We start from the raw sequence: 12,088 nt of genomic DNA, 5'->3' as shown, positions 1-12,088 counted from the left end.
CTTCGCCACCCGGAGAGAGGGGCTCGCTCTCTCGCCTGCCGCAGGAAGCGGACGTCGGGCCCACAGCCCCGCATTGCTTCAGGATCTTTCCAGATCTACAGATTTTGACATATTTACAATTACATAGGTTTAGACGGAGCTATCTATTTGCACTTATTAAAAAAATACGTACACGGGTATGAGTGAATACATAGAGATGATATTTAATATCCGTTTAGATTATGTAACGCACAGTCATTACAGGTAGCTCTACCTACTCACACTTTTCTCTATTTTAAATTGCTTTCTATATAATTTTTTCTCATTTTCGAGTCCTTCATTTTTTAATTTACATATAGACAAGATATTGGTATTTTTAAAACCATCAACAGGAATTTTTTACATTCTAAAAATCCTTTATATAATAGAGTAGAAAAGGGCGTTGATATAAAAGCATTTGATATACACGTGAATGCCATCCTGCAATATACAAATAAAAGGACAGATTTCTCTGTTTGCAATTCCCACACTCGTGTTTACAGGTCGAACACGTGTTCTCCTCCCCCGGGAATTTTCAGGCACGTTTGGACTGTGACCCCCTCTTTTCAGGGGGACTCCCTTTTGACCCCCGCATCCCCCACCCGCATCGCCGGCCCCTGCTCACGCTGGGGCGCCACAAGTGACACCGTCACGCGACACGAGGGAAACGGCCCCGACAGGCAGCTCATTGTGTCATTTACTCTCATTGTGTCATTTACACGTGCACGTACCACAGCCCCCAAAAAGCAGGGGGGGGCTCCCCTAGGAAAACAAAGCGGGGGCAGCGCCCCAAACAGCCGCAGCCCCCGGCCCACAGGCCGGCAGCCGCCCCCCGGCACGGGAATGCTCCTGGCCAACCTGAGAAGGGAGCTGCTGTGAGTGCCACCCAATAGCCATACCCCTCTTTTCTAGGCAGCTTGGAGAACCCTATTTGCCAGTGTTGTCCTGGGACATTTCCCTCGTCCAATTGTTCTTATTTATACCCTGTATACAGTATTAAGATGATGGTTTTCTAGACACATTTCACATTGCTGGGTCACTCCTTCGCAAACAGTTTATAAATTCACTCTTACCTTTTCACCTAATCGTAACAGAGCGCATCAGCTCCTTGCGCTGCGAGGTACCACTGCTCTCCCGTCACCAGTGACAGCTTCTTTGGACCCTAATTCTAATTCGGCTATAAATCTCCTATTAATTTCTTATCCTCTTTGTTGCGGTTTCCTGATGTTGGCTGGAGGAGACAGCCACCTGGGATCAGAGATGCGGCTTTTGTATCGGTCTCTGTCCTTTCGCTGGCTGGTTTCACACTGGCATCTGCTAACTTATTTCCAGTTTCCTGATCAGTGTTTCCCTTCTGAGGCCCTTTGCAACGCACGATGGTAACTTTTCCAGCAACAGCGCAGCTTCCAACAACTGGAGTATCATGTTTAATCTGTTTAAAAAGCATGCAATTGAAGAAGCGAACGTATGCTTGCCTGTTTGAGTGAGCGTTCCTTAAACAGCTTCTCTACGTACGTCGCCGGATATCTTTGCTGCAGGTTTCGCTGCATCGTTCATCCGTTCGAGCAGAAGCTGACCGTTTCAACTGCAGTCATCATCATAGCCGTCACTTGGATTCTGGCCATCGCAATCACGTGTCCTTCTGCCGTCATGCTGCACGTACAAGAAGAGAAACATTTCAAGGTGATCCTCGGCTACGGCAACGAAACCCGCCCCGTATACTGGTGCCGAGAGGACTGGCCTGACCCAGGAATGAGGAAGATCTACACAACAGTTCTCTTTGCGAACATCTATCTGGCTCCCCTGTCGCTCACTGTTATCATGTACGCCAGGATAAGCATTGCTCTCTTCAACACTGCGATGCCCACGGTGGGAAAGCACAGCCAGGAGCGATGGCACAGCACGTCAAAGAAGAAACAAAGAGTAATCAAAATGCTCATTATTGTGGTTTTGCTTTTCACCCTCTCCTGGCTTCCCTTGTGGACTCTGATGATGCTTTCTGACTATGTCAACCTTTCAGATGTCCAGTTGCACTTCTTTCACATTTATATCTATCCCTTTGCTCACCGGCTGGCCTTTTTCAATAGCAGCGTCAACCCCATCATCTCCGGTTTCTTTAACGAAAACTCTCACCGGGGCTTTCAGGCCGCCTTTCAACTTCAGCTCTGCTCCCGGGAGGTGGCTCACAGGGACACCTGTTCTCAGCAAGGCCACAGCAATGTCATTTTGTCAGCTGGCAACCCCCAGACACCCCAGGATCAAGCTTCTCAAAACGCTAAGGGAAAAGGGAAGACAGTTAGGAAAGGAAATTGGGTGAATAACCAGCAAGATTTGACAATGGAGGCTCTAGAAGAGACCTGCAATGACGGGATTAAGTGAAACATGCTATGCACTACCAAAACGATGTAAGCCTAGCAGAGTTGGTTTGTTGTGTTGTGAAACTCACGCTCTGTCAGCCCCTTGACAGTGTTTCTTTTTCGAAGGAGATACACAACTTGCCCAGTATCTGAATGTGTGATGTGAGCACAAAGCCAAATTCATCCTCCTGTGTTAGCAGCTTGAAGAAGGTGCAACCGCCCTGCAGTCAGTGATGACCCACTCTGCTCCCGAACTGGGCTGGAGCAGAGACGTGGCTAAGACGGGCGAGCGTAGGGAGGAGACTCAGCCCAGCAGGTACCACACGGAACGTGAAACTCCGGGCAGCGCACCTTCGTTTCAAGGGAGGAACACACACACAGAGCACAAAGGACGTTACTCTACCTGAGACACACACTGTCCTTAGCAGCTGCACAGCAACGTTGTCTCTGTGATTTGGAGTTCTGGTGGCAAATGATGGAGCTCCGTACGTCGCACCTTTCAAACCTGCACACAGAAAGACGCTTCACCCCACAGATGACACCAGAAACTAGGAAGCCTCCAAAAAGAATTTACAACCCCACAGCCAAACCAGTTACACTCACCCCCACAACCAATCCTGCTCTACACACATCTCCTTCTCCTTCAGACACCCTTCAACAGCCAGATCCACAGTCATCTCCCAATGGGTCATTCACTGCACTAAACGCAGCAGGGCGGGGGAGGGGGGGGGGGGAACTAAAGGAAATTTAAAAAAAACCCTCCCTGACTGTGTTTTTTTCAGTGGCATTTCTTGGCGTTATTTTTGTCGGGCGTTGGAGGTAAAGGTTTAGCTTCCATTACCTGCTGGGCAGTCGTCAATGCATGCCCAGGTTCACGTACCCCTTGCTTTATGCAAAGCTGCTTCCATCAGCGACCCAGGAGTCTTCAGCATCCTCCAGCGGCTGGTCCTTTCAACCCGCTCCGCCGGAGCGAACAGCTTCTGCTGTTTCCAAGCAATCGTGGGCCACCGACTGCAAAACGGATCCACTGAGGAAAGAAGCCGGATCGACAATGTTAGTGGTAGAAATATTTACATCTTTAAACGTTCTAAGGAGCCATCGAGGCAGGGATGTCGTTTTTACACAAATGGGGACGGACACTGACACACAGATACCTGGCCGCGAGCCCTGCGGGGCGAACAGCGCCTCTGCCCCCGGCCGTGCGCTGCAGTACCCGAGTTTCGCCACAGGGCGGCAGCACTGAGGCGCGCTGCGGCACGGCATTGGGGCGGCCGGGTGCAGCACCGCGCTTTGCGCACAGGACGGCAGCACTGAGACCGCCGCGGCAGCCCGGGCCGAGCGGTTGTGCCGCGTTTCGCGGGAATCCCGCAGAAAAATAAACAAAAAACAAACACAACAAAACAAAAACGCACACAGAGAGCCGCGGCACGAAAGCCACGCGTACAGGACACAGAACCCGCTGGGCCTCACCCCGAGCTCCCACCGAAGCGGCGCCCCACTCGCCACACCACCAAGCCTGCAACCGCACCTTAGCTCTGGTTTTCTGCATCCCCCCCCACAGCGGAAAAAACCCTCCTATCTTGCACTGCTCTTTGGCATTACAAATGCACAGGTGTGAACTCATCAAAGTAAAGCAGCCATCTCACAGGCACACACTCAGAACTCGACTAGGCTGGGGTTTCTCTTTGTGTTACACAAACGGACTCTCACTCCTCTAAGGAAACAAATTCATTCTTAAGCATAGCCTCTCCCTGGGGGAAAAAAATGCCCACTCCGAGCTCCCAAACACTAGGGAGCTGTGGGGAAACCAGTGAAAGCCAAAACCAACAGCAGCAACGTCAAGTGGAATTTGGCTTAAATTCTGATCATGCACTTAAAAGCCTCTCTCTGTCCTACCAATGGCTGGTCATTCTTTGGAAGGACAAACTTTCTTACCCGAACATCCTAAATTGAAGACTCCACGGAACAGAACGGAGATTGAGCCACAGGACAACGGTGCCATTGATTTACACTAATGGGGAAAAAAACACCCTAGAAGTCAAACCCAAATTTACTTATTACTTCCCATCACATTTCATCCCTTACATTTCAGCTGGCAGCAAGGTGTTCAAAAATTAACTATGCCCATGCCACTTACCACTTAGATTAAACTCTACATATAAATCTTAAAGGCTATTTCCAGCGTGCCCATAAATTCATGTGAACAAAGACAAGGGCAACGCTCGACCCTAAGGAGGGAAAGAGGCGGCTGTTCCTCTATGGCAGATCAAACTTCCTTCTTTTACCTGCAACACGTGGAACTGCCGCGGGACCCGTTCGCCAACGGGGTGTGCGTTCTTAACTAAAACTGGTCGCCAGCTTCTCCGCAGAGGCACTGAATTTGCCTCTTCTTTTTTTTTTTTTTTTTTTTCCCCCCACGTGGGAAAAAAAAAAAAAAACCCACAAAAAACACACACCAAAAAAAGACAAAGGAATGATCTCTTCCAGGCCGTTTCTCTAAACCGTCAAGTCATTAGAAAATTGCACATGTCTTCTCCAAGCAGAATGAGCCTGTGATTCCATACAAAAGGAGGGCAAGGAGCAGGTCAGCTTGTCAGAGAAAGATAGGGACAGGGAGCAAGACAAGGTGACACAGAGAGAGGGAGAGAGAGGCAGAAGGGACGGAGAGGCAGGGCAAGGGGAAGGAGAGGCCAAAATGAGCGCTCCGCAGCCTCCCCTCCCTCGCCTCGACCCCCGTTTCCCCGTTAACTCCCGGTGCCCGCCCCGAGACACCACGGACGCGCTTCCCAGGGAGGCAGCTGTTCAAACAGGATTGAGTCGGTGCGCTCTGATTGGCTGCTTTTCACCCCAGCGCGCCGTCCTCCTATTGGATGCTCCTTCCCGCGCTCCGCGCCCAGGTGCCCGCCACAGGGTCAGACCTGACTGAGGACTGCGCAATTTGGGCATGCGCAGTACTGAGGCCTCAACGCCCGCCCCTCTGGCAATCTGATTGGCTGCCTGCGCACATCAATTGCCATTCTCCCCGCCTATCAGCGCTCCGCCCCTCCAGCCCTCCCGAGCGATCTGATTGGCCCGCTCTGCATCCTCACTCGCCTTCTCGCCACCCTGCCGGGACCCCCACGCCCTTTGCCCGCGCGGCTTCCAACAGCCGCCTTTAAAAGGAAACAACAAACCGCGCTCCTTTGCTTTACACTGAGGAAAGAAGCCGGATCGACAATGTTAGTGGTAGCAATATTTACATCTTTAAACGTTCTAAGGAGCCACCGAGGGAGGGATGTCGTTTTTACACAAATGGGGACGGACACTGACACACAGATACCTGGCCGCGAGCCCTGCGGGGCGAACAGCGCCTCTGCCCCCGGCCGTGCGCTGCAGTACCCGAGTTTCGCCACAAGGCGGCAGCACTGAGGCGCGCTGCGGCACGGCATTGGGGCGCCCGGGTGCAGCACCGCGCTTTGCGCACAGGCTTTCCTTCCTTGTCCAATTTATACAATGGCCTCTGCTCACAAGATTTCATCAAGGTTGCTCTATTCACATTATCACCAGGTGGTTCCTCAATCTCTTTCCTGTGAGCTAAAATACACCCTAACGGGCTCTTTTTCAGAATACCGCTACTACGCCGTCCTCCCATTATGCGTCACACGGAACGACACGGCTCATCTTGTAACAAATACGAGCAAATAACTATCAACACCTACAGCAGTACTCCACAGATAATACTCAAACCTACCCACGACACACCGCCCTCACAAGTTGTACTCCAAGTTTATCCCACCGTCTCCAAAACAAAACAATTCCGGTACCCAGCTCAAATCTCTCTAACACTCAGCACCGCAATTAGGACACTCCGCAACACAGATGGCTCCACAACGCTCACACTCCTTGCAAGTTAAAGCCACAGCAGCTCCTGCTGTAGTTTTCGGTGTTCAAGTGCATAGTCAGAACCAAGGCACATCCAAGAATTAAACCGAACTACGGTACACTTCACGGCTACATACAGAGCCAGCTTTGCACCACAACGGAGCACGGGAACAACCAACACCAAAAGCTGGCCGCACAAACAACTCCACAGCAACTACTGTATACCTCTAAGGTGCTCGCAACCCCGTCCACGCTATCCTGCCGAAATTCCGTACCACGACTTACGGACAGTTCGCGAGCACGTGACCGGTCCCAAATTTCAGAGAAGAAAGACTTCTCACCAGAGGTCCTCGTCCGTCCCCGCGGCGATCCGACCGAGACGAGGAGTCTCTCCAGAGACATCCCCGGGGTGCGCCAAGAGAGTCCTCGGCTCCACGGGCCCTGCGGCCGGACAGAGCGGGTCCTCCGGCTGGCTCACCGCCTGAAACGGGGAAAGAAACGGGACGGCAGAGTCAGCAGCACTGCTAAGCCACGTTCTTTATTTCATTTGACGATGTTAGTTATAATCGTTTAGTTTCTCGCTGACAATACATCTGTTAATTATTAGTCAAATATAAACTAAGCTCTCAGCTTCTAAACAACGTGTTACTTAACCTTCCATCTCCCTCTTGTCGTGCAGAAGGATCTAAAAGGTGAAAAATATCCCCTCATCGTGCAGGCGGTCAGAAAGCATTTACCTCATGTCAACTGGTTAATGACGGGTACACCTTCTATAACTTCATCGCAGTATACGTTAACTTGGCAGCTTCTCTTCAAAAGCGAGAAGAGAAAAAAGGGACAGGGCTCTGAAAAAACAAGGCAGAGATCAAAGCAGCGGGGGGGACAGAGGAAAAGAGGCCGGAAGAGCACCAGGAACAGGGCACAGAAAGAAACAAATCGGCGCGGCGGCAGCGGCGCGGAGACGGAGGAAAAAAACCCGGCACGGTCAACGGGACAGAGAGGAACGCGACCACGGGCAGGGAGCGGGACACGGGGACACGGCGAGGAACCACGGGACGCGGAGAGATACCAAAAAGTCGGCAAAAAAGACTCTCTAACGCTGTTCTGAAAGTGTTGAACGGCGGGCAATTTCAATACAGCGCACCGCACGCTCAGAGGATGGCCCCTGTATTTGAGCGTACGTGTGATTCACGCTTCTTGGTATTCTTTACATACACCTATTGCATATTCATTTGCTTCTACCGCTTAGTTAGTGCATTAAACAGAAGTTCTTTCCATAACCCCACCCTTCGCTGGCAGTCCATCTCTGGTATGCCAGTGTCCATCAAGGGTCTCCAGCGGTCCCCGGTGCCCCTGCAGCCCGGTGCCCCCTGCCCCGGTGTCAGCTCCTCGACCTCATGTCTTGAGCACGCCCGCTGTCATTTTGTGCTGCTACTCAAGTAGCTCCTTCTCCATTTAGTGGAACGTCCCATTTTCCCAGCCTGCGAGCCAAGGACATCCCGCTTTGCCCCACCTCCAGTCCCTACAGAGCTAGTGTTTCTCTGTTAGGTTTCTGTTCCGTTAGGCCTGGTCTTGCTGCCTTATGCCAAGGGCTTTCTACAAGATTTTTGTTCCTCCTATCAACGGGAAGCAAGAGAGAGGGCAACAGGCAAAAACGATGGCAGAGCGAGAGACCGCGGGGAACACAGGGGCTTGGAGGAAGAAAGAGAGGAATGAGGAGCCCCGCGGAGAGACGGAGGACAGGAAAAAAGAAAATAAAAAGAGAGAAAAAAAACGGGGCGGGGGGCAGCACAAAGGCTCAGAACGCGAACGAGGACGGGAACAGTGCCGTACGGAATGAAGAAAGCCGGCAACGCCGAGCACGACAAAGGCACAGAGAGAGAGAGACGGCGAAGGGAGGGAGGAAGGAAAGAGACAGAGCAGCACATACAGACACAGAGAGGAAACTAATGGCAGGGAAAAGAACGGGCCAGAGAAAGCGTGGGGAAAAAGGAGACGGAGGGGCAGGGAGGCACCAGGACACACAAGCCGGGGACGAGGCCCCGAGGGCCAGGGACTCACAGCGGCTCTCGCTTTCGGTGGCTGCCAGGAGGCTTCTAACAGCTCAGACGCTCCCGTCTCCTTCTCTCCTCCCTTCCTCTCCGGTAACTCGGGGCGCTCGGCCGTCCTCAGCCTAGGAGAACACGGTGGGGTGTCAGGGCTCCTACGAGACGAGGCTTCGGGGACATGGAGCCTCGCTGGCTCGCTCGCCAGGCAGCCGTCCCGCTCCAGGATACGCGCACGGACCCTGCCGCGCACGTTGGCCCCCGGCCCGCCGCACGCCGCGCAGAGGGAGCCTTCGCCACCCGGAGAGAGGGGCTCGCTCTCTCGCCTGCCGCAGGAAGCGGACGTCGGGCCCACAGCCCCGCATTGCTTCAGGATCTTTCCAGATCTACAGATTTTGACATATTTACAATTACATAGGTTTAGACGGAGCTATCTATTTGCACTTATTAAAAAAATACGTACACGGGTATGAGTGAATACATAGAGATGATATTTAATATCCGTTTAGATTATGTAACGCACAGTCATTACAGGTAGCTCTACCTACTCACACTTTTCTCTATTTTAAATTGCTTTCTATATAATTTTTTCTCATTTTCGAGTCCTTCATTTTTTAATTTACATATAGACAAGATATTGGTATTTTTAAAACCATCAACAGGAATTTTTTACATTCTAAAAATCCTTTATATAATAGAGTAGAAAAGGGCGTTGATATAAAAGCATTTGATATACACGTGAATGCCATCCTGCAATATACAAATAAAAGGACAGATTTCTCTGTTTGCAATTCCCACACTCGTGTTTACAGGTCGAACACGTGTTCTCCTCCCCCGGGAATTTTCAGGCACGTTTGGACTGTGACCCCCTCTTTTCAGGGGGACTCCCTTTTGACCCCCGCATCCCCCACCCGCATCGCCGGCCCCTGCTCACGCTGGGGCGCCACAAGTGACACCGTCACGCGACACGAGGGAAACGGCCCCGACAGGCAGCTCATTGTGTCATTTACTCTCATTGTGTCATTTACACGTGCACGTACCACAGCCCCCAAAAAGCAGGGGGGGGCTCCCCTAGGAAAACAAAGCGGGGGCAGCGCCCCAAACAGCCGCAGCCCCCGGCCCACAGGCCGGCAGCCGCCCCCCGGCACGGGAATGCTCCTGGCCAACCTGAGAAGGGAGCTGCTGTGAGTGCCACCCAATAGCCATACCCCTCTTTTCTAGGCAGCTTGGAGAACCCTATTTGCCAGTGTTGTCCTGGGACATTTCCCTCGTCCAATTGTTCTTATTTATACCCTGTATACAGTATTAAGATGATGGTTTTCTAGACACATTTCACATTGCTGGGTCACTCCTTCGCAAACAGTTTATAAATTCACTCTTACCTTTTCACCTAATCGTAACAGAGCGCATCAGCTCCTTGCGCTGCGAGGTACCACTGCTCTCCCGTCACCAGTGACAGCTTCTTTGGACCCTAATTCTAATTCGGCTATAAATCTCCTATTAATTTCTTATCCTCTTTGTTGCGGTTTCCTGATGTTGGCTGGAGGAGACAGCCACCTGGGATCAGAGATGCGGCTTTTGTATCGGTCTCTGTCCTTTCGCTGGCTGGTTTCACACTGGCATCTGCTAACTTATTTCCAGTTTCCTGATCAGTGTTTCCCTTCTGAGGCCCTTTGCAACGCACGATGGTAACTTTTCCAGCAACAGCGCAGCTTCCAACAACTGGAGTATCATGTTTAATCTGTTTAAAAAGCATGCAATTGAAGAAGCGAACGTATGCTTGCCTGTTTGAGTGAGCGTTCCTTAAACAGCTTCTCTACGTACGTCGCCGGATATCTTTGCTGCAGGTTTCGCTGCATCGTTCATCCGTTCGAGCAGAAGCTGACCGTTTCAACTGCAGTCATCATCATAGCCGTCACTTGGATTCTGGCCATCGCAATCACGTGTCCTTCTGCCGTCATGCTGCACGTACAAGAAGAGAAACATTTCAAGGTGATCCTCGGCTACGGCAACGAAACCCGCCCCGTATACTGGTGCCGAGAGGACTGGCCTGACCCAGGAATGAGGAAGATCTACACAACAGTTCTCTTTGCGAACATCTATCTGGCTCCCCTGTCGCTCACTGTTATCATGTACGCCAGGATAAGCATTGCTCTCTTCAACACTGCGATGCCCACGGTGGGAAAGCACAGCCAGGAGCGATGGCACAGCACGTCAAAGAAGAAACAAAGAGTAATCAAAATGCTCATTATTGTGGTTTTGCTTTTCACCCTCTCCTGGCTTCCCTTGTGGACTCTGATGATGCTTTCTGACTATGTCAACCTTTCAGATGTCCAGTTGCACTTCTTTCACATTTATATCTATCCCTTTGCTCACCGGCTGGCCTTTTTCAATAGCAGCGTCAACCCCATCATCTCCGGTTTCTTTAACGAAAACTCTCACCGGGGCTTTCAGGCCGCCTTTCAACTTCAGCTCTGCTCCCGGGAGGTGGCTCACAGGGACACCTGTTCTCAGCAAGGCCACAGCAATGTCATTTTGTCAGCTGGCAACCCCCAGACACCCCAGGATCAAGCTTCTCAAAACGCTAAGGGAAAAGGGAAGACAGTTAGGAAAGGAAATTGGGTGAATAACCAGCAAGATTTGACAATGGAGGCTCTAGAAGAGACCTGCAATGACGGGATTAAGTGAAACATGCTATGCACTACCAAAACGATGTAAGCCTAGCAGAGTTGGTTTGTTGTGTTGTGAAACTCACGCTCTGTCAGCCCCTTGACAGTGTTTCTTTTTCGAAGGAGATACACAACTTGCCCAGTATCTGAATGTGTGATGTGAGCACAAAGCCAAATTCATCCTCCTGTGTTAGCAGCTTGAAGAAGGTGCAACCGCCCTGCAGTCAGTGATGACCCACTCTGCTCCCGAACTGGGCTGGAGCAGAGACGTGGCTAAGACGGGCGAGCGTAGGGAGGAGACTCAGCCCAGCAGGTACCACACGGAACGTGAAACTCCGGGCAGCGCACCTTCGTTTCAAGGGAGGAACACACACACAGAGCACAAAGGACGTTACTCTACCTGAGACACACACTGTCCTTAGCAGCTGCACAGCAACGTTGTCTCTGTGATTTGGAGTTCTGGTGGCAAATGATGGAGCTCCGTACGTCGCACCTTTCAAACCTGCACACAGAAAGACGCTTCACCCCACAGATGACACCAGAAACTAGGAAGCCTCCAAAAAGAATTTACAACCCCACAGCCAAACCAGTTACACTCACCCCCACAACCAATCCTGCTCTACACACATCTCCTTCTCCTTCAGACACCCTTCAACAGCCAGATCCACAGTCATCTCCCAATGGGTCATTCACTGCACTAAACGCAGCAGGGCGGGGGAGGGGGGGGGGGGAACTAAAGGAAATTTAAAAAAAACCCTCCCTGACTGTGTTTTTTTCAGTGGCATTTCTTGGCGTTATTTTTGTCGGGCGTTGGAGGTAAAGGTTTAGCTTCCATTACCTGCTGGGCAGTCGTCAATGCATGCCCAGGTTCACGTACCCCTTGCTTTATGCAAAGCTGCTTCCATCAGCGACCCAGGAGTCTTCAGCATCCTCCAGCGGCTGGTCCTTTCAACCCGCTCCGCCGGAGCGAACAGCTTCTGCTGTTTCCAAGCAATCGTGGGCCACCGACTGCAAAACGGATCCACTGAGGAAAGAAGCCGGATCGACAATGTTAGTGGTAGAAATATTTACATCTTTAAACGTTCTAAGGAGCCATCGAGGCAGGGATGTCGTTTTTACACAAATGGGGACGGACACT

General features: G+C 51.4%; 3 long non-coding RNA genes across 3 annotated transcripts; all 3 read right to left on the bottom strand.

Moving 5' to 3' along the window:
- Window positions 1–1,823: 1,823 nt before the first annotated feature.
- LOC136097492 (uncharacterized) lies at window positions 1,824–3,381 on the bottom strand. The gene is made up of 3 exons (XR_010650818.2): window positions 3,256–3,381; window positions 2,779–2,880; window positions 1,824–2,293 (listed from the first exon to the last, which is right to left on the bottom strand). It is a non-coding gene; the product is annotated as an uncharacterized lncRNA (long non-coding RNA).
- Window positions 3,382–4,310: 929 nt separating this feature from the next.
- Window positions 4,311–8,531, bottom strand: LOC139827466 (uncharacterized). The gene is made up of 4 exons (XR_011738010.1): window positions 8,298–8,531; window positions 6,974–7,081; window positions 6,578–6,717; window positions 4,311–4,386 (listed from the first exon to the last, which is right to left on the bottom strand). It is a non-coding gene; the product is annotated as an uncharacterized lncRNA (long non-coding RNA).
- Window positions 8,532–10,379: 1,848 nt separating this feature from the next.
- Window positions 10,380–11,953, bottom strand: LOC139827465 (uncharacterized). The gene is made up of 3 exons (XR_011738009.1): window positions 11,828–11,953; window positions 11,351–11,452; window positions 10,380–10,865 (listed from the first exon to the last, which is right to left on the bottom strand). It is a non-coding gene; the product is annotated as an uncharacterized lncRNA (long non-coding RNA).
- Between the last annotated feature and the right edge of the window lie 135 nt (window positions 11,954–12,088).

Source organism: Patagioenas fasciata, chromosome 2 (assembly GCF_037038585.1).
Source record: "Patagioenas fasciata isolate bPatFas1 chromosome 2, bPatFas1.hap1, whole genome shotgun sequence".
Lineage (NCBI taxonomy): Eukaryota > Metazoa > Chordata > Aves > Columbiformes > Columbidae > Patagioenas > Patagioenas fasciata.
Note: the sequence above shows the minus strand (reverse complement) of the source record. Positions and strands in the feature narration are given on the sequence as shown.